This window comes from Solanum tuberosum, unplaced genomic scaffold (assembly GCF_000226075.1).
Source record: "Solanum tuberosum cultivar DM 1-3 516 R44 unplaced genomic scaffold, SolTub_3.0 scf00119, whole genome shotgun sequence".
NCBI classification, from domain to species: domain Eukaryota; kingdom Viridiplantae; phylum Streptophyta; class Magnoliopsida; order Solanales; family Solanaceae; genus Solanum; species Solanum tuberosum.
The window spans coordinates 1549313-1574406 of NW_006239045.1; positions in this window are offsets into that span (position 1 = coordinate 1549313).

The window sequence follows — 25094 nt, forward strand, 5'->3', positions numbered from 1 at the left end:
TGTTAAGCATCAAAGAAGGCTAAATCTGCCTATGCAAGAAGTGGTGAAGAAAGAAATCATCAAGTGGTTAGTTGCAGTCGTGGTGTACCCTATTACAGATAGCAAATGGGTAAGTCCCGTGCAATGTGTACCAAAGAAATAAAACATCACAGTGGTTCCAAATGAGAAAGGGGAACTTGTACCTATGAGGTTGGTCACCGGTTGGCAAGCATGCATGGACTACCAAACATTAAATTCATGGACCGAGAAAGATCATTTCCCAATTCCATTTATGGACCAAATGCTTTATAGGCTTGCGGGGCATGGATAGTACTACTTTTTGGATGGTTATTCTGGATACAGCCATTTTTCCATTACACAGGAAGATCAAGAGAAAACTACTTTTATATGTCCCTATGGGACTTTTGCTTTCAAGAGGATTCCTTTTGGGTTGTGTAATGCTCCGGAAACATTCCAACGATGTATGCTTTTTATTTTCACAGATATGGTGAAAGACTCAATGGAGGTATTCATGGATGATTTTTCAGTTGTTGGTGATTCATTTGAAGCCTCCCTTGAACACCCTAGGTAGGTACTACAAAGGTGTGTGGAAACCAACCTAGTTCTAAATTGGGAGAAGTGTCATTTCATGGTAAAGGAGGGAATTGTTCTGGGGCATAAAATTTCAGGAGAAGGAATGCAAGTCGATCAAGCGAGAGTCGAGGTCATTTCCAAGCTTTTTCCTCCTATTTCAGTAAAAAGGTGTCCAAAATTTTCTAGGCCATGCGGGTTTCTGCAGGCGGTTTATCAATGATTTTTCCAAAGTAGCTCACCCTCTTTGTAAATTGCTAGAGAAGGAATCTGCCTTCCATTTTGATGACGCTTGCCTCAAAGCAATTCTATGCTTGAAAGAAAAATTAGTGTCAGCCTCAATCATTATTTCCCTAGATTAGAATATCCCGTTTGAACTCATGTGTGATGCTAGTGGTGTTGCTTTGAGGGTTGTTCTTGGTAAAAAAAAAAAGGGAAGTTATTCCATCCGATTTATTATGAAAGTAAAACACTGAATGTGGCTCAAAGAATTATACAGTCACAGAGCAAGAACTCCTAGCAGTGGTGTATGCATTTGAGAAATTCAGAGCATATTTGTTGGGAACTAAAGTGGTGGTGCACACGAATCATGTTGCCATTAGATATTTGATGGCTAAGAAAGACGCAAAGCCAAGAGTTACTCAGTGGGTGTTGCTGTTAAAAGAGTTTAATTTTGAGGTAAAGGATCGAAAAAAGGTGTGAGAACCAAGTGGCAGATCATTTATCTTGGTTAGAAACCAACTTGGTTGATTCCAATGAGAGGGATATTATGGCTGAATTTCCTGATTAAACAGTGATGAGGGTAACCTAAGGCAACTCAACTTGGTATGCTGAATTCAATAACTATGTAGTGTGTGGGATAATACGCGAGGGCTTGAACTTCTACAAGCAAAATATATTCTTGTTTGATGTAAAGAGGTACTTCTGGGATGAACCATATCTATTTAGAGGATGCACAAATCATAAAATTCGAAGATGTGTACCAGAAAAGAAAGTCAATGCAATTCTTAATGCTTGCCACGCTTTGCCTATGGGTGGTCATCATAGCGGGGTGCGAACAAACGCCAAAGTGCTTCAAAGTGGCTACTATTGGCCATCACTATACCAAGATACTTTGGTTTCATTAAACAATGCATACAATGCCAAAAGTAAGGAGGAGTATCAAGAAGGCATGAGTTGCTTCTTAATCCCATCCTCGAGGTCGAACTATTTGATGTGTGGGGAATCAACTTCATGGTACCGTTTGTGAGCTCCTTCGGAAAGAAATATATATTGGTAGCGGTTGATTATGTCTCAAAGTGGGTGGAGACTATAGATTTTCCCAATAATGAAGGAAAGAGTGTGGTGCAGTTCTTGAAGCGATACATTTTCACAAGGTTTGGGACCCCACGTACTATTATCAATGATGGAAGGTCTCATTCTTGCAACCGGTTGTTTACCGCATTGTTGGGCAAATACGGAGTCAAGCATAAAGTTGCAACGCCCTATCATCCATAGACAAATGTCCAAGTTGAACTGTCAAATTGAGAAATCAAGTGTATTCTGGCAAAAATAGTTAATGCAAATCGGACTGACTGGTCTCGGAAGTTGAATAATGCCCTTTGAGCATACCGTACAACTTTTAAGACACCAATCAACATGTCGCCATACCAACTGGAATTTGAAAAGTCGTGTCACCTACCAAACGAGCTTGAACACAAAGAACTATGAGTGTTGAAGGAGTTAAATTTGAATTGGGGGAATGCTTCGAAAGGGAGAGTCAATCAACTCCATGAATTGAAGGAGTTCAGGTTGAAGGTATATGAAAGTTCAGCCCTTTATAAGGAGAAAATGAAGAAGTGGCATGACGCTAAAATCCTTCAGCGAGAGTTTCGAGTAGGTAATTTTATTTTGCTGTATAATTCTCGTTTGAGACTTTTCCTAGGTAAACTCAAATCGAAGTGATTTGGCCTATTAAAGTAACTGGAGTGTTCACAAATGGGGCAATTGAAGTTGAAGGTAAAGAAGGATCAACATTCAAAGTAAATGGGCAGTGTCTGAAGCTCTATTTTAGAGAATGCCAAGAAATATCGGTAATTGAAGTGGTGTATTTGGAAGATGCATGAGAGCATTTCCATGCCGTGCCACGACATTAAATAAGACGCTTCTTGGGAGGCAATCCAACTTTTAGTTGGTTTTTATTAATGTTTGTTAAATGTGTAGGGACTGGCGATTGAGCGATGATAGAACCTTTTCGGCGGTTCACCGAGTGGTTCGATGAGCTCGATTGAGTCCACCTTTTGGTCCGGACTTGAGGACCACCATTATGGAAATTTTGGCGAGATGTAAAACTGTTCGGCGGTTCGCTGAATGGTTTGGCAAGCCCAATTTAACCCACCATTTTGTCCCAACTAGAGGGCCAACATTATGGAAATTTTAGCGAGCTAGTTTCAGCTCGACGGTTCGCCGAAAGGTTAGGCGGTCTCAAGCAGCTATCGTCGATTGGGCATGAAGTGAAGAGTTTTTCTTACCCTACTCCTTTCAGCAATGATAATTCCTTATTAGTTCGGCCTTTGCTTTTATTTTTAAATTGAGGATAATGTTAGGTTTGTTTGGTGGGGTGATGTATATTCATACCTACCTCTTTTGGGCTGTTTTTATGGATATTGTTTCTTGTTATGAAAGCTTGACTTTATTTGTGACTATTGGCTTTGGATCCATTGGTTTTTAATGTGAATGTGTTGGTTTTCGATTCAAACAAAAATTTTGTCACCTCTTGATATTTGTGAATATGGTTGTTCTCTAGCAAATTTGAGTATCGATTGTGATAAATGCCAATGACTTGAATAGTGCTCTCCATTGAATGATATGTGTTTGTGATTCCAATGAGGTAAATTTGAGTTTCATAAGTCATATGTGAACTCTTAACATCTCATTGCGACTAGCCGGTTGTTGAAATGAATCTTGTGATGATCATTGCACACGAGCTAAAATAACAGAGTCTTGTTTGATGATTGTGTTGAATGCCATGTGTGGTGAGGTTATCTTGAAATGTGTGTGTGAAAATACATAGAACTTTCCCCGTTAGTCCAATTGAGTAATGTAAGCGAATGATAGAGATGATCTTAGACACAATTTGTGAAGAGTGAGCCAAAATTGCTATTATACCTCTTTGTGACCACCTTGTGAGAGTGTTAACCTTGCTTGGTACCGTTTGAGCCTATCCTTTTCTTTGGATGAAACTTGAGCGCATTTGGACTTTTTCCCTTTCCACCTAAAATCTTCATGAAGCATTGGTCCTTTTGAATAAGCCAACTTAGGCTAGGTGTGGAAAAAAGGGAGAAAAGTCAAGATGTTTGAGAAATTTACCCTTGAGGAATCGTGTTGAAAAAAATGGAACCCCTCCATATATAAAAGAAGAAGAAGAAAAGCGAAAGAAAAAGATCGAAAAAGAAAAGAATTGCTGAAATAAAGTTTGTACAATGGAGAAAAGAAATGGGGTGTCCAATGAGTCATGGTTAAAAGAACATAGGGTGGATTGTGAAAACTCAAAGAGAGTGAAAGAAAGGGAGAAAAAGTGAAATGTAGGACATCCTTCATGAAGGTAGAAGTCACTAAGCCAAAATGATCATACCTTTACCCTCAACCCCGTTACAAGCCTTGAACGACCTTTGTGATCTTGAGTGAGTTGAAAGTCACGGTGGTTGGAAAATACGGGCAAGTCTATGGGTAGAGTCATGTATGTGTTTGTCTTTGAGAGTGTGAGTGTTGTTTTTGATTCCTTAATTCTGAAATTTAGATGAGCCTTGTGTGAGCATGTAATCGTTCTTGGTGTGAGGGCATTCAAATACTTTTGTTGAGCTTGAATTTGCATTTGATGCAAGCATTGTGAGCTTGAGTTCTTTTTTCATGATGGCTAGTCACATTTTGAAACTTGTAGTGCACAATTGAACATTGCATGGGTAGTTTGAAACTCTTGTGTGCATTCATGTTGAGTCTTGAGTAGCACTATTTGTAGACATCTCTGTTGAATTGATTGATCTTGTGTTTTACTTGAGGACAAGATAAAGTTTAAGTTGGGGGTGTTGATGAGTTTGGGATTTCAATTCATTTAGGGCTTAATATTCATAGTTTTAGTGTCGTCAATGCTTATTTTATGATCTAAACTGATGTTTTAATGCTAATTTGCAGCTATGAAGGCAAAAGAGCAATGCAAGGACATTACCGGGAAAAAAAGGAGCGAAAAAGCTGAAAAAGCTGAAGACAAGAAAGGATGATGATCAGCAAGACCACTCAGCGACTCGCCGTGCAGTACTTAAGCTCGCCGAAAGTTATAGTAGGCCAGCCCTGGGAAAAAGCAATCTTGGTGATAGAAATGACATTTCGGTGAAGAGCCGACTAGATCAACGATGGAGATCCTGATCGCCTAAAGTTAAAGAAGAGGAATGGTAAAGAATCAAGTCAAGAAGGCAATGAACATGGACATTTGGCGTATCACCGATAGGATCGGAGATGCTCGACTAATTCCACCAAACAACTCCAAAGATAAAAATCTGGGAAAGTATAAATGCAATTTTTTAAAAGAGTTTCAGAGTCCCAAAATTTTGAGCAAACTTTCTGAGTGTTTGAGAGTTCTTACATTGGGTTTTTTGTCCCTAACACTGTTCTTGGAGTTTTTGAGTAGGATTTTGTAGTTGGGTTTTGATTTTGAACTATTTTTTAGCATTGTGAAGACCTGCAATTTGTTACCTAGCTGATGGAGAACGTAGTTGGTTACATTTTTGTGCTTTTTATAATGTTTGGCTAAAACCCCCATTCTTGGGTGTGTGATTATGTAATTAATTTGTCTCAATTAGCTTATGAGTGTTAGTGTTTACTGATTTAATTGTTGATTTGAAGTGGGTTCAATTGATAGCTGAGTTTTAATTGATGAATTGTAGTTACAAATACAATTCTAGCTTAATAGTTGATGTTTGCTTGAGAAAGAAGTTTAGAATTAAAACTATCAATTGATGATTGTATTGATTGGGTCCTTGTTGATTCAACTTGCCGAAGTGAATCTGAATTTGATCCTACCAATCTAGCTAGAGATAATAGATTAATTGAGGCTTTGGATTGTTCTTAGTGTTAGGCTTGTCGAGGTTCGAGAGAACTCGCTTGAATCATGGTAGTTGATCAAGAGATGGCTATTGCACCTAAAATCTAGCCTACTCACTAAGATTCAACATATTTTAGTAAATGATAACCACCCGTATAGTGAAATTGGCATTTAATTGATCATATTCCCAAGGATCCCTCTCTACTTAATTACTCCCCTATTTTTGTAGTAGTTAATTGCTCAATCTAATCCCCTAATTTGAAACTAGTTGTCAATCCCTGCATTTTACTTTAATTGTTTCGATAATGTCTACTTTTACAACTGATTAGAACACTTCCTTTACTTCGTAATTGAATTCTCTACCGTATCACTCCCTATGGGATCGACCCAACTCTTTGTTGGGTTTATACTAGATTGTGATCGCCTACACTTAGAATTGGATGAAGTGTAGTTGAGCGTTATCAATCTTCATTGCCTATGTCTACTTGTGCTAGGTGTAGGAAAAAGCACAAGGGGAAGTGCTTAGCCGGCACGGATAGTTGTTTCGGTTGTGGTAGAAGTGTTCGTAATATGAGGGATTGCCCGATGCTTACAGTTAAAGGAAAAGAGGGTAATCAAGCTCCTCCTAGTGGTTCGGGTTCCAATGCTCCCAAGAAAAACTGATTCTATGCACTTCAGACTCATGGTGAACAAGAGGGTTCGCCCGATATGGTTACCGGTATGTTGAAAGTGTTCCAACTTGATGTTTATGCTTTACTTGATCCCGGTGCTACCTTGTCTTTTGTGACGCAATATGTGGCAATAAGGTTTGATATTCTTCATGATGTGTTATTAGATCTTTTTTCTATCTCCACTCCTATTGGTGATTCTATTGTGGCTAAGAGAGTTTATAGAAATTGTCCCATTCCTTATCCCATAGAGTCACTCGTGTTGATCTCGTAGTGCTTGATATGCTAGATTTTGATTTCATGCTTGGGATGGATTGATTGCATGCATGTTATGCTTTTATTGATTGTAGAACCCGTGTAGTCTGAAGGGGAAACCCAAATGAGCCTATAGATTGGGAAACCCCTACTCTTGAGTTGGTCTCCGTTGTAAATAACTTTCCAGAAGTGTTCTCAGATGATCTACCCGGTTTGGTATTCCTCCCGAAAGGGAAATAGACTTTGGTATTGACCTTCTCCCAGATACACTGATGAGTCTGAGATTTGGACTCATTTAGGGCTTTATTATATAGATTTAGTGTCCTCAAATGCTTATTTTGTGCCTATAACTGATGTAAAACCCTTGATTTTAGGTATATGGATTGAGGAACAAAGCAAGGACACTAATTTGCAAAAAGAAACAAAGTGAGCTGAAACAATGAAGAAAAGCAAGCCTGGTGATCACCAAGTCCACTTGTAGTGTTGGGTCGCCCAAAGTTACAGACCTTGAGGATGCTGAATGCCAAGGCAAAAGGGCGATGGAAATAACCAAAGGGCGGCTCACCAAGTGGTTCGGCAAGCCTGACTTACTTCACCGAGTGCCTCTTTGTAGCACATTTTTGAACATTTAGTTTAGTATCTAAGTTCATATATTTTTAGTTTATTATTGATTTTTGAACTGGTGAGACAACTTTCTCTAGTTTTCCTAAGTTTTGAAGAATTGAAGTTTTTCACTTTTGAGAAATTGGAAGTGGGTTTGAGATTCTTCGAATTGGAGCATTGTAAGGACAAATCTACACTTACCGAGTTGATGGATATTCAATTTGGTATCTGTTTTTACTTTATTATGATGTCTAGCTAAAACCCAAATTCTTGGGGTGTGATTATGTGACTATAGGCTGATTTAGTTTATGGGTATTGCTAATTGTTCCTTTAAATGCTATTTAGAAGTGAGTTCAATCATTAATTGTGGTTTAATTTAAGAATTGTAGTTGCAAATGCAGTTCTACCCTTGTGTTTTGGCTTGCTCAAGAGAGAGGTTTTCAAACTAAACTTATTGATTGATGGTCTGTGGGTATTGGGTTGACCTGGGTTCAGCTTGACAAAGTGAATCCTAAACCCAATCCCACACATTTAGCTGGAGAGAGTGAATGGACTAAGGTGTGGGTTGTTCTTATTTTTCATGCTTGTTGATGTTCGAGAGAAATCAACTTGATTCGAGATAAATTGTTTGAGAGAAAGTTTATCTCCTTTATAGCCTAGCTTACTTACTAATATCTAGCTATTTTCTAATAGTTGCAATTACCCGTTTGTCTATATTAGCCTATAATCGAATCACATCCCAAGAACCCGTCTCATTATTGTTATTTCATATTGTTTGCCACTGTTTGTAGTTGATAATTCTAAACCTAAACCCCCCATTTGACATTCTTGTCACCCCCTAATTTGAATGATGTCTTTATTCAATAATTTTTATTCCTATGACTGATTTGATCATGTTCATACTTCCCTATTGGATCTCAAGCACGTACTGCTCCTAGTGGGATTCAATCCCAACTCATTTGGTTGGGTTTTATATTGATTAACGGTCGTTGACGCTTAGAATTAGATGAAGTGTCTTCGAAACGTTTTTAATCAAAATGGCGCCGCTGCCAGTGAATGGTGTTGTTTGAGATTCTTTTGGTGAAGTTGAATTTTGTTCACTTTAGTCTTAGTTGAATCTACTTATTTTTAGTTTTGGTTTTTGTGTTGTTGTTTTAAACCAGAGGAAATGAGTGTCAATGGAAGCAATGGTAGCCAAGTGGGACACCAAGATGACATCGAAAACCTAAACGATGTCAATGAATCGAATGTCAATGACCCAAATCTTGTGGGTGGAATTGGTGCCATTCGATTGCCTCTGGTTATAGGGAACGCTATGTTCCACATTACAAGCACCATGTTGCAGCTCTTGCAATTGAAAGGGTTGTTTGGTGGGTTGGCTTATGAGGATCCCCATGAGCGTATACAGAACTTTCTTGATGTTTTTGAGCCGTTCTCCTTCAAAAACATATCGCAAGAGTCGGTACGGTTGCCGTTGTTCCTATTTTCTTTAATGGGAGAAGCATGTAAATGGTTGGCTGAATTGCCAAGAGACTCCATCACTTCGTGGGAAGAGTTTGTCACCGCATTCCAAGTGCGATTTTTCCCTCCTTCGAAGATGATGACACTTAGGGACAGCATCCAGAGCTTCAAGAGTTTGGAGGGTGAGCCAATCCATGAGACTTGTCTAAGATTTAAGAAGTTGAATCTGCAATTCCCAACTCATGGTTTGCCCGACAATGTTTTGTTGTAGTACTTTTACCAAAGCCTTGATTCGGTGAACAAGGGAGTAACTTATCAACTTTCTCCTGGAGGTTTGATACAACAACCTTACATTATAGCAGCCCAACTCTTGGATGGTATGACCAAAATTAACCGGGCATGGTACACCCGTGAAGATCAGATCTCCCCTCTCACTTTTAAATTGACAAATGAGCAGCTTGAGAAAGATCAAGAGAGGGACCAAAAAATGGTAAAGATTATGAGCCAATTTGACATTTTGGCCAAAAATGTCATGAGAGCTGGTGCTAGGAGTGTCAATGTTGTGGGTGTGGATTGTGCAAATCCCGAATAGGCCAAATTCGAAGCACTGTACAATGAGGAAGTGAACTTCATAGCCAACCAAGGTGAAGGTTATCGTGCTAACTACCCATGGCCGGGTGGCAACCAAGGTTGGAATAAAGATAAGGACTGGAGAGATAGTGATAGAGAGTAGCAGGATCAGAATGCCACTTGGAAGGAAAGAGATAGGGAGAATGATAGGTATGCTTCTCTCTACGAGCATCAAAAGTCCAAAGATTTTGAGGGTGGCCAGTCTGAGGATATGCTCTCTCGTATTCTCAACAAGGTTGAAGGGTTCGATAAAATTTTGAATGAGATGAAGGAAGATGTATCGATCAATTCGAGACCAAAATGGATCAAATATCTTCTTATTTAAACCCGAGACAACAAGGGGGGTTGCTTAGTGATACTATGGCAAACCCCAAGAATGAAGTTTGAGCGAGGACTTGCGTCGTGCCACGACTTTAACTAAAGCATTGCTTAGGAGGCAACCCAAGTTTTTATTTGCTTTTTTTCCATTTTTGAAGAAATATGTGTTGATTATGCAGGTTAAAATGTAGAATGGGGTTGAAAAGTGCAGGTTGGCGAGCAAAATGTCTAGTCGGTGACTCACCGAAGAGGTCGGCGAGCCCGACTTGGACCACTGTTGGACTCAAGAATTTATGAAGATGGAGTTTGTAAAACTCGACGGGCCCATGGACAAATCGGCGACTCGCCGAACAGGTTGGCGAGCCCGAATTTGTCCACCGTTTGGACTCCCAAATTAACTGGAGGTCCTATAAAACTCGGCGATGTAAGTACTTATTCGGTGTGTCGCTGAGTGGTTCAACGAGGAAAAATAATATCACCGAAAAGGCGCGAACTGAACGGCTTGAAAAGGCCAAATGTTTAAACTTTCAAACTCCTTCACATTCCCTCACTTTTTAGCTTCATACAATCACACCTGCACTTCAAATTTCCTTTATTTTTGCATTTTCTTGCTTTTTTATCGTCATTCTCTTGTTTGGAGTGAAATTCTTTGCCTCCTAGCTTTACAGATTCATATATTCGGCATTAAACGTTGGTTTTCCAAATCCTAAACTCGTAAATAGCAGTTAAACTCATTTGCAATTACGTAGTTCTTATTGATGTGTGTTGGGCCTCTCTGAATTCGTAAATGTGTGCTTGTGTGCCTATTTTAATTTCAATATCATGCCTTAATTGCCTATGTTGTTAATTTCCCTAATTTCGTGCTGTAAAATTGATCATAAATTGTTGGGTTGTGCTATTTTATTGTTGAGTGTAGTTGGGTAAAGACTGAGTAACCCAATTTGTGCTAAATGTCATGGTTTGCCCAATGATGGAGCATTTGACGTCATTCTTAAGTGCTAAAGTCATCAAATGGCCAATTTTGGCAAAACCGGGGGAAGTCTGAGTACCTCGGTGGCATGGGTCTAATGGGTCTATGCTTAATTGAGAATATGTATGGTTTGATTTTATTTTTGGGGGCTATGGGGTTTATTTTGGAAGTTAGCAGTTTGGTGAGCTGGGTCGAGCTCCTCGAACCACTTGACAGTTCGCCAAAGTCCCCACAGATCGCCTTTAATTTCATGCTTTTGTTGAGTTAGGTTCTGTAACTTTCGGCGAGAAGCCTGAGTTCGCCGAGTGCACTCGGTGACTCGTCGAACGTCTTCTTTGATCACCCTTTCTGTGCCCCTAACCCCTAAAATACACTGTAACTTTCGGTGGGCTGTTCTGTGCTCGCCGAATGAGGTCAGCGATTCACCGAAAGGTCCTTCTCATCGCCAACATGCCATTTTTCTGGAAATTTTTTGAGCTAGTCCTTTCGGCGAGCCTGATCTGGCTAGCCTAAGTGACTCGACGACTCGCCGAATGGTTCAGCGAGTCTGTCTGCAACATATTTTCTGAATTTTTCTTGAACTGTTTCTAACATTTTCTAATGTGTGTTGCAGATATGGCTAGAATGAACATTAATATGTCACCCCACAAAACAGCACGGGGTATATCGCTTAATGAGGGGGCAACTAACCCTCCTAAGAAGGGAAAGACAACACCTCCCAAGGGAGGAAAAGGCAAGGGCAAAGTGCACGAGGCAGAAAGACCAGAGCACCACTTCGGTAGTGATGGGGAGTCCGCTCATTTGCAGCCCTCTTTCTCAGAGCCAGAGGATGACCAGCCACTTAAGTCCCGGCGAGCAATAATCCGTGCACGATCTCACCAAAATTCATTTAGAGTTCCACAGGCCACACCTCCTCCTGCAGATACAGTGCCAGCTTTGGCACAGACAGTGGTTCCAGCACCACCAGTTCAGGTTCCTCCTCCCCGACTACTCAACAGATTAAAGGCCGAGGGACTGAGAAAAATTCTAGAGGAGAAGCTGTTGTCCACAGAGGGCCTAGAGGGCAGATATTCCAAGGTGAAGGAGACACTCTAGTACCATCACTTCGAGAAGTCTACCAGGTTTCGAGGCCCATACATCCCTACATGGGTTCGGGAGTTTTACTCAGCATACGATGACCTGGTACCTAAGGGCAAGAAGAAGGCCAGTACTTTCAGACTGATAGAGTCCATCATGGTACGAGGGACAATAGTGAGCTGCAGTCGCGATCACATCAACGTAATATTTGATAGAGGGTCAGTTTTTTATTACCCAAATTTGGCCAGCACTACGACACCTTTGGATGATCTCAAGGGCTAGCTTTGCCCCTCTTATTTTTGACACCACCCCGAGGTGGATTGAGGCAGAAGTCCAGATCGAGAAGAAGGACTTGAATATCGCTGCACAGTACTGGTTCAGATTCATCAATATCTCTATTATGCCTTCACAGAATGAGTCCATCCTCTGCCATCCAAAGACGGCCTGCCTTGGGTCAATTATAGCCCAGAAGAGCATTGACTTGGGACTTATCATTGAGCGGAAGATGGCCATGAGGGCCAAGCAGCACCAGATGTCCCTTCCATTCTCGGTCCTGATTATAGAGTTGTGTTGGCGTGCGGGAGTTCCTTATGATGAGAAGAGGGACATCGAGATCATCCCTTCATCCTCCACAGACATCCGGTGCATAGAGCACGAGTACACTCAGGAAGAGGCAGACAGGAGGACAGCGGCTTCGGTAGAGACATCCCCGAAGGTTGATATGGACACGATACCTATAGAGGCATATTTACCTACTCCGGCCTCCGGGCCTTCAGGTACTCCCGCTTCGATTTCCTCCCAGGTTCTTGGTTCATCTTCTGCTTCCCAGCCTACCAGGATTACTCAAGCCATGATTCTGAAGATGGGGCACTTAGCCCATTCTGCCGATGTGCGGGCTACCCGGCTGGAGGCTGCGATAGCTTGGATGATTGAGAGTGTCATCCTAGCTGCATTGACACCCCTCCAGACTTCTATTAATGCTGTCACGGTGAGAGTAGAGACTTATGAGAGTCGACAGGAGGCTACTTCAGAGATGACGGCTTTGAAAGATGAGGCTGTAGACTTGAGGAAGGATATGGACTATCTAAAGTATATATAATTCACTTCTTTATTTGAGGCAGCTGATACTGAGGGTGTCCCGGGCAGTTCTGAGATTCCTCTGGCTACCACCGAGATGTACCTATGGAGGATGTGGCAGCTGACGCATCAAAGGCGGAGATCGATAAAGAGAAGCTTGGGGAGCAAGATGTTGTCGTATATGATGATCTGGCAGACCTAGAGGATGCGATGTTTGAGACTGCCCGCCAGCCTCCTTGAGAGACACCACCATGGTTGAGTCTAGTGGAGTTGGTACTGTTGATGTTACCCCGAGCACTGATGCCCCGACAGATGGAGCGACTGTGTAGACAGGACCTTTCTTTACCTCCCGCTCTGTCATTTTTATTGACTTTTTATCATTTTGTTGCATTTGAGGACAACTGCGCTTTTTTATTTGTGGTGGGGTGAGGTATTTCCATACCTACCTCTTGTGACTATCTTGTGTATATACATTGGGTTTTTTGTTTAAATTGTGTTTTGGCATTGCCTTGTGGATGTTTGAGCTTGTGGCTTCTCATTATGAATGCAAATGGTTTTTGACCCTTCTAAAAAATGTTGCCACCTCTTGTGAGTGATTGTGGTTGTTCTTGTTCAAATTTGAGTATCGGTTATGATTAATACCGATGACTTGAATAGTGCTCTTAATCGAACAAAAATGAATGTCCAGCTATTATGTGGCCAATGAAGTTGCATAGACAATATGTGAACTTTTTGCATCTCATTGTGACTATCCGGTTATCGAATAGAGTTTCTTGTGATGAACATTGCACACTCGCAAAAGTGTGGAGTCTTGTTTGATATTGATGCCAAGGTCTTGTGTGATGAGCTTACATGAACCATGTGGGATGACACCTAGAATTTGCCCCGTTGGTCCGGTTGACTAAGTGATGCAAGCTCTTGAAATGATCTTAGGCAACCAATTTGAAGAGTGAAACAATTTGACAATATACCTCTTTTGTGGCCAACCTTGTGAGTGTGTGAACTTTGTTGAACCCCTTTGAGTCTTATCCTTTTCTTGGAAGAAACTTGATGCAATTGTAACCCCTCTTTATCCATTCACCCATAATCCTCATGAAGTGTGATATGTTTGAATAGCCAACTTAGGCCAAAAGCCTAAGTTGGGGGTGTGGTGAAAAGAGGAGGAAAATCAAGAAGTGTGAAGAATTCCCCCTTAATCCATGGACTTGAAAAAGATGGAACCCCTCCATACAAAAAAAAAAAAAGAGAAAGAAAAGAAAAGAAAAAGAAAACGAAGAAAAAAGTTGTGAAAGTTGCAAAAGAAATGAGGTGTCCGGTATTCCATTAGAAGTGAATAATGCGGTGAATTTTGAGCATGAGTGAAAAAGTTGAAGAAAAGGAAATAAAATGATGTTCATACCACATTTCATGAGGATAGCAGCCACTAAGCCTAAATGACCATACATTTACACTCAGCCCCGTTACAAGCCTTGAATAGACCTTTTTGATCTTGAGTGAGCTGTAGCGAATGTTGATTGGAAAATAAGGGCAAACCTATAGGTAAAGTCATGCATGTGTTAGTCTTTGTGAGTGTGAGATTTTTGTATGATTCCGGAGCTATAAAGTGTTGAACAATTGTGTGTGAATATGGAATCATCTTTGTTGTGAGGGCATTGTAACACTCTGAAAAATAGTAGGTCAAACTAGAGCCTAAACGTAAGAATGAAAATCATAAAATGACTCCCCGTAGATTAGAAGACTTTCTAGAGTTGAAATAGGGGTTATAAGGGTCAAGGCCAAGGGGCAAATGCCAAGGCAAAGGGGCCAAGCCAAGGCCAAATGCGAAGGCCGCCCCTAGCTTGAGCACACTGCCTCACCCTTCACGAGAGGGACCACGGACCATGATCCTTACCACGGGTCGTGAAGGGGGCTCATGAACCTTCCTTGGCCATGGAAAAATGGCTACCAAAAATCCTAGCCACTGCCTCAACTTCACCAAATGGACCGAAGCATGGTCTTGACCACGGCTCGTGGATCCCTTCGTGAAGATGACTTGGGCATGGTGGCTAGAGGCTTAAAGTAGCCTAGCTACTATCTCAACTTCACGGAATGGACCATGGCTCATGGAGCCCTTCGTGAATGTGACTTAGGCTTGTGAGATTGTGGCACCAATTGCCAAGCCACTGCCCCAACTTCACGAGCAGGACCACGGGTCGTGGTCCTCACCACAGCTCGTGAAGGTGGCTGGTAACACCTGGACGGATTCAATTAATGAAGGTTAATTAAGTAATTTCCTTTTTAGTCCAATTAAAGTGGGGTTGTTTTGGGTATTTTTAGGGGTACTATATAAGTTGTTTTTAAGTCAAAATCCCCCTAGTCTAAGTCATTATTCACAAACACCCAAATCAAACTAAAACTTCATCTTTCTCACAAATATTCTCTCTCTAAAACCCAAAGAAGAAGAAGAATAGATTGAAGCTAGGGTTCGGGCGAATTCAACGTTATTCCTCAAATATCTTGGAGATTCCTAAAGCAAGGTATGGTAGTCTTGATTTATGGATAGTTTCCTTCCATAAAGCCCTTCAAAACTCTATTTCTCAAAGTTGAAATTCTCCAAAACCTAGGGTTTTCAATCTATGGCATGGATTCACTTTCAAAACGATTACAATGTAGTTATTGTCTTATATTGTGATCAATTTGATGAATTACTACTATTTTCCTAAGCAATTGTCTACAAATCCATGAATTTCTAGGTTTTCCTAAATTGCATCTTGAAGCATAAATATGGGTCTCTGTTAGTAGATTGTGTTTGAACTATGAATGTGATGGATTGATTACTTAGATTAGATTATTATACATATGCAATGAAGTAATTCTAGAGATATTGATGAATCAAAATACATAACCCTTGTAGGGAAAATTATGTGGGTTGTACATGTTGATGAGAATTGTGTATGAGCTTATGATTCACTTAGATAGTGAAGATCTTATGACTATTGTGTAATTATGGTATGGTTGCAAGATCATTCTCCCCATACCCTTACATATGACTATGTATGAGATATCTATGAATATGATAATGTTGTTATGTTGATTGAAAGGCTATTCTCATGAACACACTATGAATATGATGTGAAAGGTTGTAACGACCCGTAAAACGAATAAGTGAAACTAGAGCCTAACTAGTGTGTATTTGAGTTGTTGTGAGGCTTGAGCGTGTAAAAATGTTGTCCTGAGCTATGGTTGAGGGGTTAAACATCAAGGTATGACTCCCCAAGGATCACCCTAGGGGTCCTTGAGGAGGACCCTAAAGCCTAACCCCCAAGACCCCTTGAAACCAAAAAGTTGCCAATTTGAGGGTGACCTACGGAAGGGGACCACACCCCGTAGCTCCATCCACTCCCCGTGGATGGCCTCCGTAGGTCAATGCCCCCAAAACCAAGCCACAGCCACAAACCACTAGGGAACAGGATGGCTCGTGGTCCCATCCACGATTAGTGGATGGGGGTTTCGTGGTTGGCACCAATTTTCTATCCAAGTCAGCCAAGGTGAGGGCTAATTGGTAAATTGCTTTTAAGTATAGTTTGGTTGGGGGACGATTTTATTAGTTATTTATGGTATTTTAAGGGTTTTTAAAGTATTAAAACCATATTTTAGACTTCATTATTTCAAAACCCAAAATACAAACCTCTCCTCCTCTCCAAAAGTTCTCTCTATAGAAACCTCCATTGGAGGTGTGGAGGTGAAGAATTCAATCTTCAAAGGTCAAGACTTCAAGTTTTTCAAGGGATTTTTGTGGATTTCTTCCATTAAAGGTATGGTAGTCTTCATCCTTGACTTAGTTTCTGTCAAGGAGCCAATCTCAAAAGTGATTACAAGTCTCCAGTGTTTTCTCAAAAACCTAGTTTTCAATCTTGGCATGAATTCGATTCCAAACGATTTTCAAAGGATTTATTGCATTGAATTATGAATGGGTAGTGGTTTTAAAGATGAATTAAGATGATTTCTTCCTAGAACCCATATTTTCCCCCAAATTCTTAAATGGTTAATTGAGATTGGGAATTGGTTGATTATGCAAGTATGTTGAATTGTTGATGTTTATATTGGATTAGTTATGGAATAATGTCAACTTCCTTATCTATTGTAGTATCTTAGATTTATGGGTTGATGTTGGTTCATAGCCCTAAGGGGAAATTTCATGAAAGCTTATGTATGATTATGATATGAAGTATATATGTGTGATCTCAATGAAAGTATTATGATCATGTTTAGAATGTAATTGTGTTATGATTGAATGTTATTTCTCAATTAACACCTATGAATGATGAGGCTATATGTGAAAGGTGATTCTCACATACACACACACTTATGAATGACTAATGAATGAAGTTCTATGATTATGTTAATGATGATGGGTTGAGTTTGAAAGGGTTATTCTCAATTGTACTCTAATGAATGATAATGACATGTTGTGAAAGGACTTTCTCATAATATGGGATTCCTAGGTGAAAGGATATCCTCATCTTTGAATCTATAAGCTTTCTAATGAATGAATGTTGGGATGGGATGGATGCCCTCACGTGTGTTGAGGCAGGGTATCTAGTACAATCCCTATATCCCATTTTAATGAATGTTGGGTTAGAGATGGATACTCAATCGCGAGTTGAGGTGGGGTATCAAGTAACAATCTCTTATCTCATAATGAACGAATGTAATAATGTTAAGTACTCCGTGGGGTATAATGCTAAGCACCGAGTGGATATGGATTGAGATGGATACTCATACGTGAATTGAGGTGGGGTATCTAGTAGGAATCTCCCTATCCTATAAACTATGTGCCCACAGAGGTCTAGCTAGTGGATCTACTTAAGCTAAAAATAGTGGTCCTACCTTAGGCAAGTAGGAATCCCTTATCTTGTGAAGGTGACACCGGGATTCCATGAATTTCTCACATGGTCTATGTTGGTTAAGACTTACCCTCACAAAGAATGTTAATGAACTATGGCTTTTCAAGAATGCACAACTTAGTGTGGGTGGTAGTATGGGATGCGATCCATGCACTGCACAAGTAGGCTTTGAGAGAGGTTGTGGTGTGTTCCTTTATAATGTTAAGTGTAATGAATGTGCTCTTATGATGATGTTAATTAAGAATGTTGATCTAGTGTCTAAATGAATAAAAGTACTCTTAATGAAATAAAGCTAATGAAGAATATGGCTTGTGCTTGAATGAGATGATGCATGTTATACTTGGATTGTATTATGAGTTACTTCCTTGTTATGACTTAAGGTGTATGAATTTTCCTTGCCTATGGTGACTTCAAAGGAGTACTTAGTGTGTGTAGTAGTATGGGATGCTAATGCACATTGCACAAGTATGACTTAGGGTTGTCATAGGTGATGGTCCTTATGTGATGATATGGATTATGTAATGTTTATGTCTCTTATGTATGAGTATTGTGTAAGGATGGAAAGTTTGAATGATAAATTCACTTTTGGTGACCTTAAGGTGGTAGTTTGGTGTGGATGGTGGTATTGTACATTATCCATACATTGCACAAAGTATAGCTTGAGGGTTACTTGAGGTGAAGGCTTAATGTGAGGTAATGGTTTATATGTGATTATGTTCTAATGTGGTTAAATGACATGTTGGTTATGGTTGAATATTATGCCCCTTATGCTTATATTAATGAAGTTTTATCAAAATGGCATATACCATGACTTTCAAATAAAATGTCTGTTTAAAGCATGTTTTTGCATGACTATCATACTTAGTACTTAATTGTGCTAACCCATTCTTCTTCATGTTTTACTACATGTGTAGGTTCCGGCAATTGAGTGATTCTCTCTAGTTGAAGCTTGGATTTGAGATTCTCCAAGACTAAGTGGTATATCCTCATAGATCGAGGACAAGTGTTTAGATATTTCCTTTCTTTCATGTAATAGACTTTGTTAAGGTTTTCGATTATAAAGGGCCGTGACCCTATTTGTTTAAAGATATTGTTTAAATGGCCATATGAGACTATAGACTTCCGCTTGCTTTTAATGATTTCGATGGTTGGATTTATAAAAGAAAAGTTTTAAATTTCGCACTATTTCTATGTATTTTATGCAATTATTATACTATGAGGCTTGTATGAGACCCCTTCGGGGTCAAGTACGCCATTTCACTTTCGGGGTGTAGGATCAGGTCTTGACAATCATGGTATCAGAGCACAAGGTTTTGGGAATGGTTTTTAGGATTTATGTCTCACAAGCCACATCTAGTAGAGTCTTGTTCATCGGTGTGACTCGCGACACATCTATGAGCGAGAGGCTATTGACGTTAGGGAGTTACTCTTCTTTCATATTCTTGAAGTCGTGCCTTAGGGTTTAGCTCTTTAAGTGTCCTTTTCCTAATCCTTCTCTTGAGTTTATAGGATATGAATACAAGAAGGACGCCCGCAAGGAGATTGGAAGAGGAGAATGTGAATGAGGGAGTTCCTCCCCAAGGTCCTCAAGGTGGCCAAGTTCCTCAAAGCAATCAAGTTTCTGTTGATGCTTCGGATATGACTAATGAAGAGATTAGGTCGGCTTTTCTAACCTTAGCCCAAGCTATGACGGCCCAAGTTAATAGAGATATGGGGCCTAGAGTGTATGCTATTGAGAGCACTATGGCTTCTAGGTTGAGGGACTTTGTGAGGATGAATCCTCTGGTGTTCCTAGGTTCTAAGGTGGGAGAGGATCCCCTAGAGTTTTTGGATGAGGTGTATAAGATAGTCAATGCTATGGGGGTGACTTCTAGAGAAAAAAGTGAAACTTGCCTCCTACCAATTGAAAGATGTTGCTCAAGTTTTGTTCACTCAATGGAAAAGCAATAGGCCTATAAGGGCAGGTCCTATAGATTGGAAGGAGCTTAAGGAAGCTTTCCTTGGTAGGTAGTTTCCCCGTGAGAAGAGTGAATGTAAGGTGGAGGAGTTTATCAACCTTAGACAAGGTAGCATGACTGTGGAGGAGTATTCCTTGAAATTTACCCTATTGTCTAAGTGTGCTCCATCTTTGGTGTCCAACCCTAGGGATGAGATGAGTCGATTGTGACCGGTGTATCTGACCTAGTTAAGGAAAAGTGTCGTACGACAATGCTTCATGATGATATGAACATTTCTAGACTTATCGTGTATGCTCAATCCATTAAGGAGTCCAAACTTGAAAGGAAGAGTAGAGAGATGAAGAGGTCTAGGTCCGATGAACAAAGTCAACCAAGGTCCAAAAAGAGATTTTACAACCAAGATTCTCCTATGGTCAACAATGATAGGGTGTATAACCCTAAATCTCAAGGAGGGAATGGAAGTGGTTCTTCTTTTGAGAGACCTATATGTGCCAAATGTGGGAAGCAACATTTGGGTAAGTGCCTTGCCGGCACGGATCGGTGCTTTGGGTGTGGAAAGAAGGGTCATAAGATGATATATTGCCCAACACTCATGGAAAAAGGAAGAGAGACCAAGAAAGCTTCTCTTGAAGGACCATATCCTAATGCTCCAAAGAGAAATCGTTTCTATGTGCTTCAAGCTAACAAGGACAAAGGAGCTAATCCGGATGAAGGCACCGGTAAGTAATGGTTATATGTGATTATGTTCTAATGTGGTTAAATGACATGTTGGTTATGGTTGAATATTATGCCTCTTATGCTTATGTTCATGAAGTTTTATCAAAATGGCATATACCATGGCTTTCAAATAAAATGTTTGTTTTAAGCATGTTTTTGCATAGCTATCATACTTAGTACTTAATTGTGCTAACCCATTCTTCTTCATGTTTTACTACAAGTGTAGGTTCCAACAATTGAGTGATTCTCTCTAGTTTAAGCTTGGATTTGAGATTCTCCAAGACTAAGTGGTATGTCCTCATAGATTGAGGACAAGTGTTTAGATGTTTCCTTTCTTTCATGTAATAGACTTTGTTAAGGTTTTTTTTATTGTAATGGGCCGTGACCCTATTTGTTCAAAGATATTGTTTAGATGGCCATGTGAGACGATAGACTGCCGCTTGTTTTTAATGATTTCGATTGTTGGACTTATAAAAGAAAAGTTTTAAATTCCGCACTATTTCTAAGTATCTTATGCAATGATTATGCTATAAGGCTGGTATGAGACCCCTTCGGGGTCAAGTACGCCGTGTCGCTTCCAGGGTGTAGGCTCTGGTCGTGACAAAGGTTTACTCACATATTGATGATTCTAAGGTTGAAAGGACATTCTCACCTAATGAGTCTATGAGCTATTAAGATGCTATGTTGGTTTGAGTGCCTAGTGCATTTTTCATGAACATGAACTTAAGTAAAGACTTAATATGAATTCTAAAGGGAATTATGTTTAGCACCGAGTGGATATGAATATGAGGTGAAAGCTTTACGTTAGAAAGTCCGGCTTCCCAATGTAAGTTATCTCAAGAGATGGAAACATTTTACTCTAGAAAGTTTGAGTTTCTTGTAGCAATCTCCTTTTCCCATAACTATGTGCCCACATAGGTCTTTAGATAGTGGATCCACCTAAAATCTAATGTGTTAGTTCTACCTTAGGCAAGTAGGATACCTCTTTTCGGTGTGGGGGTAAGACACCGGATTCCATGTAGCTCACATGGTCTATGTCGGTTAAGGTTATATTTCCCTATATGATAAGAACATGAATATGACAAGAACATGAACTATAACTATGACTTCTTAAGAGGTACTACTTAGTATGATTGGGGGTATGGGACTCCATTTGTGCATTGCACAAATAGGCCTCAAGAGTGGTTATGGTAAGATTTTCTTATGCTATGAAGACTTATGAATTATGCATGTATGATATGTATTGTGGTTAAGGATGACTTTACTTGCTACAAGTTATGAATATGAATATTTCATTGTCTATGAATGTTGGCTAATTATGAGGTCAAGGTAAGATATGTATGATGTTGGTGATCTAAAAGTGGTACTTGGCAATTGGTAGGGTTATGGGATCTTGCCTTTGCATTGCACTAGTATTGCTTTGGGTTGCTTATGATATGGTTTGACTTATGTTTCTTCACAAATGTGCATGATGGCTTTTAAACTTGATAAATACATGGTTTGAACTAAATGTATCTTTTAAGCATGTTTGAAGGATTTTTATGCATGTCGTCCATACTTTGTACAATATTTGTGCTAACCCATATTTTCTACATTTTCTTATAAGTGTAGGTTCCGGTCGTTGAGGTATACTTCTCCTTTCAAGTAAAGCTTGGGTTGACTATTCTCCAAGCTTGGTGAGTCCTCATAGTTCGAGGACAAGACATTATTCATTTCTAGTTTCCTTTCGTATGTTCTACTTAGAGACTTTATTGTAAAGGGCTATGCCCTTATTGAAATTCTATTGTAATAGATGGTTCATTGAGATAATGTTAGAATCCTATTTTTGAGACAAATCAAAAGACTTCGATTGTAAAAATTTTAAATTCCGCATGATTTCTATGACCTATGTTTATGATTATGCTAAGGGCTTGTATGAGACCCCTTCGGGGTCTAGTACGCCATGTTACACCTAGGGGGTACCCCTAGGTCGTGACAAACTTGGTAATCAGAGCACAATGTTTGGTAATAGAGTAGTATTTCATTGGTATGTAGTTTGACTGATGCTTCGCCTAAATGTTTAAGTAGTATGGCATCAATGTTTGTGCAGTATGACTTCCCAAGTCATCAATGATCAGATCACAATAAGATTTTAGATATAGTTTTCATGATTACAACCTAAATACAAGTTATTTTAAGGTATGACTTTTGAGCTTAGCCTCATATGTGATATAAATGATAAAAGTTTTATATACCTATGAGAATTATATGAATACATGTTGTTTTAGGAGGACTATTTAGTATTGAGAGGATGTGAGTTTTAAAAACTCAAGTCCCATAACTACGCGCCAATGTAGGGTTATGTTTCACCACTTTGACGGTTGACCTTTAGCCTTTTGTGGCTCATGTTAGTGGATCCAAATAATATAAGATAAGGTTCTATACCCCGATAAAGTATAGGACACCCCATCCAACTAAATTATAAGTTGGGTGTCATGAGCTCAAATGACGTATGTCGGTTATAAGAAAATGATAATTATGCATTTTATGATATGCTTTTAAGTCTACATGGTTCATTTTAAGTATGCTATTTTATGTATATGATTATTCAATACTACTAAAAAGACTAAAATATGTATATGCACTTTTGAAAAGATATTTTTATGATACTTGGTCATGGACTCCAACTGTTTTCTTTTCAACACTTTTAGTATACATATGATCTTGGAAATTTTATTTCAATGTCCTTGTTTATGTCATTCTAAATAATTATGTTGGTGTCCCTTGCTTACTCAGTACATTTCAGATACTGACGCATATTATTCTCTGCATTGCATCCTTTTATGATGTAAATTCTGACTCTCATACTCAGACTCGTGGCTAGTAAGGTTTCAGAATTTCCAGTTAGCACTTGATGAGCCCTCCTCATTTATGAACTCCATTAGTTTAGGTCACTAGATTTTCCTTCATACTGTCTTTGGTTTTGAGATAGCTGGGACCATGTCTGTTCAATTAGAGGTGTATTTTAGACAATAAAAATGTACATTCATGGATTTCTAAACTCTATTATTTAGTTATTTATTTCGGCTTTCACTTAGTTTCTTTATATTATGCTTTGATATGTTATGCCAAGGATGAGCTTGAGACCACTCATGGTTCTGAGTACCGTCTCTCAACTGGGTATAGACTCGAATCGTGACAACAACTGATAGGGTTATATAGACTGAATTGACATCTTTTGGGTTTATGGGGGCTCAAATAGGTGGTCTTGTTTGTTGTTTGAACCTGTCGGGCTTATATGGTTCGACTAGGTTATTGTTTGATTATTTTTGGTATGCTTAGATTCAGGAGAAGTTCAGTATGCTCATCTTTTGTTGACTTTTTTACTTGATTATTTTTCAGTATATTATGATATCTATATAACACCCCAAAACTATTTAAGTTAAGATCCGAACCATTCTTTATTTACGGATAATTAGGTAATTTGTAAATTGTGATTAGTTGTTAAGACAATTCTTTAGCGTGTGAGTAAATTTGGAGATAAATTTAGGTCGCAAGAATCTCCTAGCACAAAGTTGAGTTGAAAGTTTTCTTACCGATTAAGTTTTGATTTATGATTCTACTTGGGTCAAAATCAAACGATCATATCTCTTAGAATATTAAGAGTTAGGTGGAACATAACCTATCAAATTAAAAGGCATTTGAGTCTTCTTTTCAACACAATTAAGTTTGCATCAATTGAAGTTCAGACTAAAAAGTTATTCCCGTTTTACTAGTTTCTTATTGCGCGCCAGGGAGAGACTGAGGTAGCAGCTACTGCCTTCATGGGTGGTTGGCTGCACGCTAGGTCATTTTTTTTGTATGGGCGCGCACTTTGTGGTTTTCTATAAACCCCACAAAGATGTAGTTCAACTCCCTAGTTCATACATTTCCTAGAAAGAGAAGTTTTAAAGAAACTACCATCCTCCAAGGTTCATCCATCATCCAAAGTAAGATTTGACCATAATATTTCATAATTTCTTCATCTTAACACCAATTAACACCTTTTTACTCATGGAATCCATATATAGATTTTCAAGAAAATCTACCTCTGAGTTTCAAATACAAGTTATTGGTGTAATTTTCTTCAAAAATTCTCAAGAATTTAAAGCGTTTCAGGTATGTAAGATTATTCATAGTGTTGGACTAGTTCGTCCTCACACCTGTAACATCCCGTATTCGAAACAGACCAAAAATGCAGATTTTGAGAAGTTACAAGTGCAACCCACGGTTGCCATCCACGGACCATAGGTCAGACCACGGCCCGTGCTGGTGGTCCGTGGTTCACCACTGCAACCCCTCCCCAGCCAAGCTCAGAAAAATCAGCTAAGTCTCGACCCACTGACAGACTCACGGTCCGTAGGTCAGACCACGGTCCGTGGTCTGTGTCCATGGATCGAGACCTTATTTACCTAGTCTCTGACACAAACTACGATCGACCAGCACGGACCGTCAATCGATCCACTGTCCGTAGGTCTGACCGTAAGTTAGGGTCAACAGCCAGTTAGCTGAAAATTATTGATGGGTCAACTTCAGATGGTCATAACTTTTAGCACAAAAGGAATTGTTTGTCCTATGACCTACAATATGATAGATAATTGAATCATCTTTCCAACACCACCGAGTTTGCTGAATTCCGACCTCCAAGTAAAAAGTTATGCTCGTTTTAGTGAAGCCCAATCAGGCAGACTCGACCTACGGACCCAATCGACGGTCCGTCGATTGATTGACGGCCCGTCAGACAATCCGTCGATCATTCCGACAACAGTTAATTCAGGGGTTTTTTGGTCTTTTCCTATTTCTTTTAAC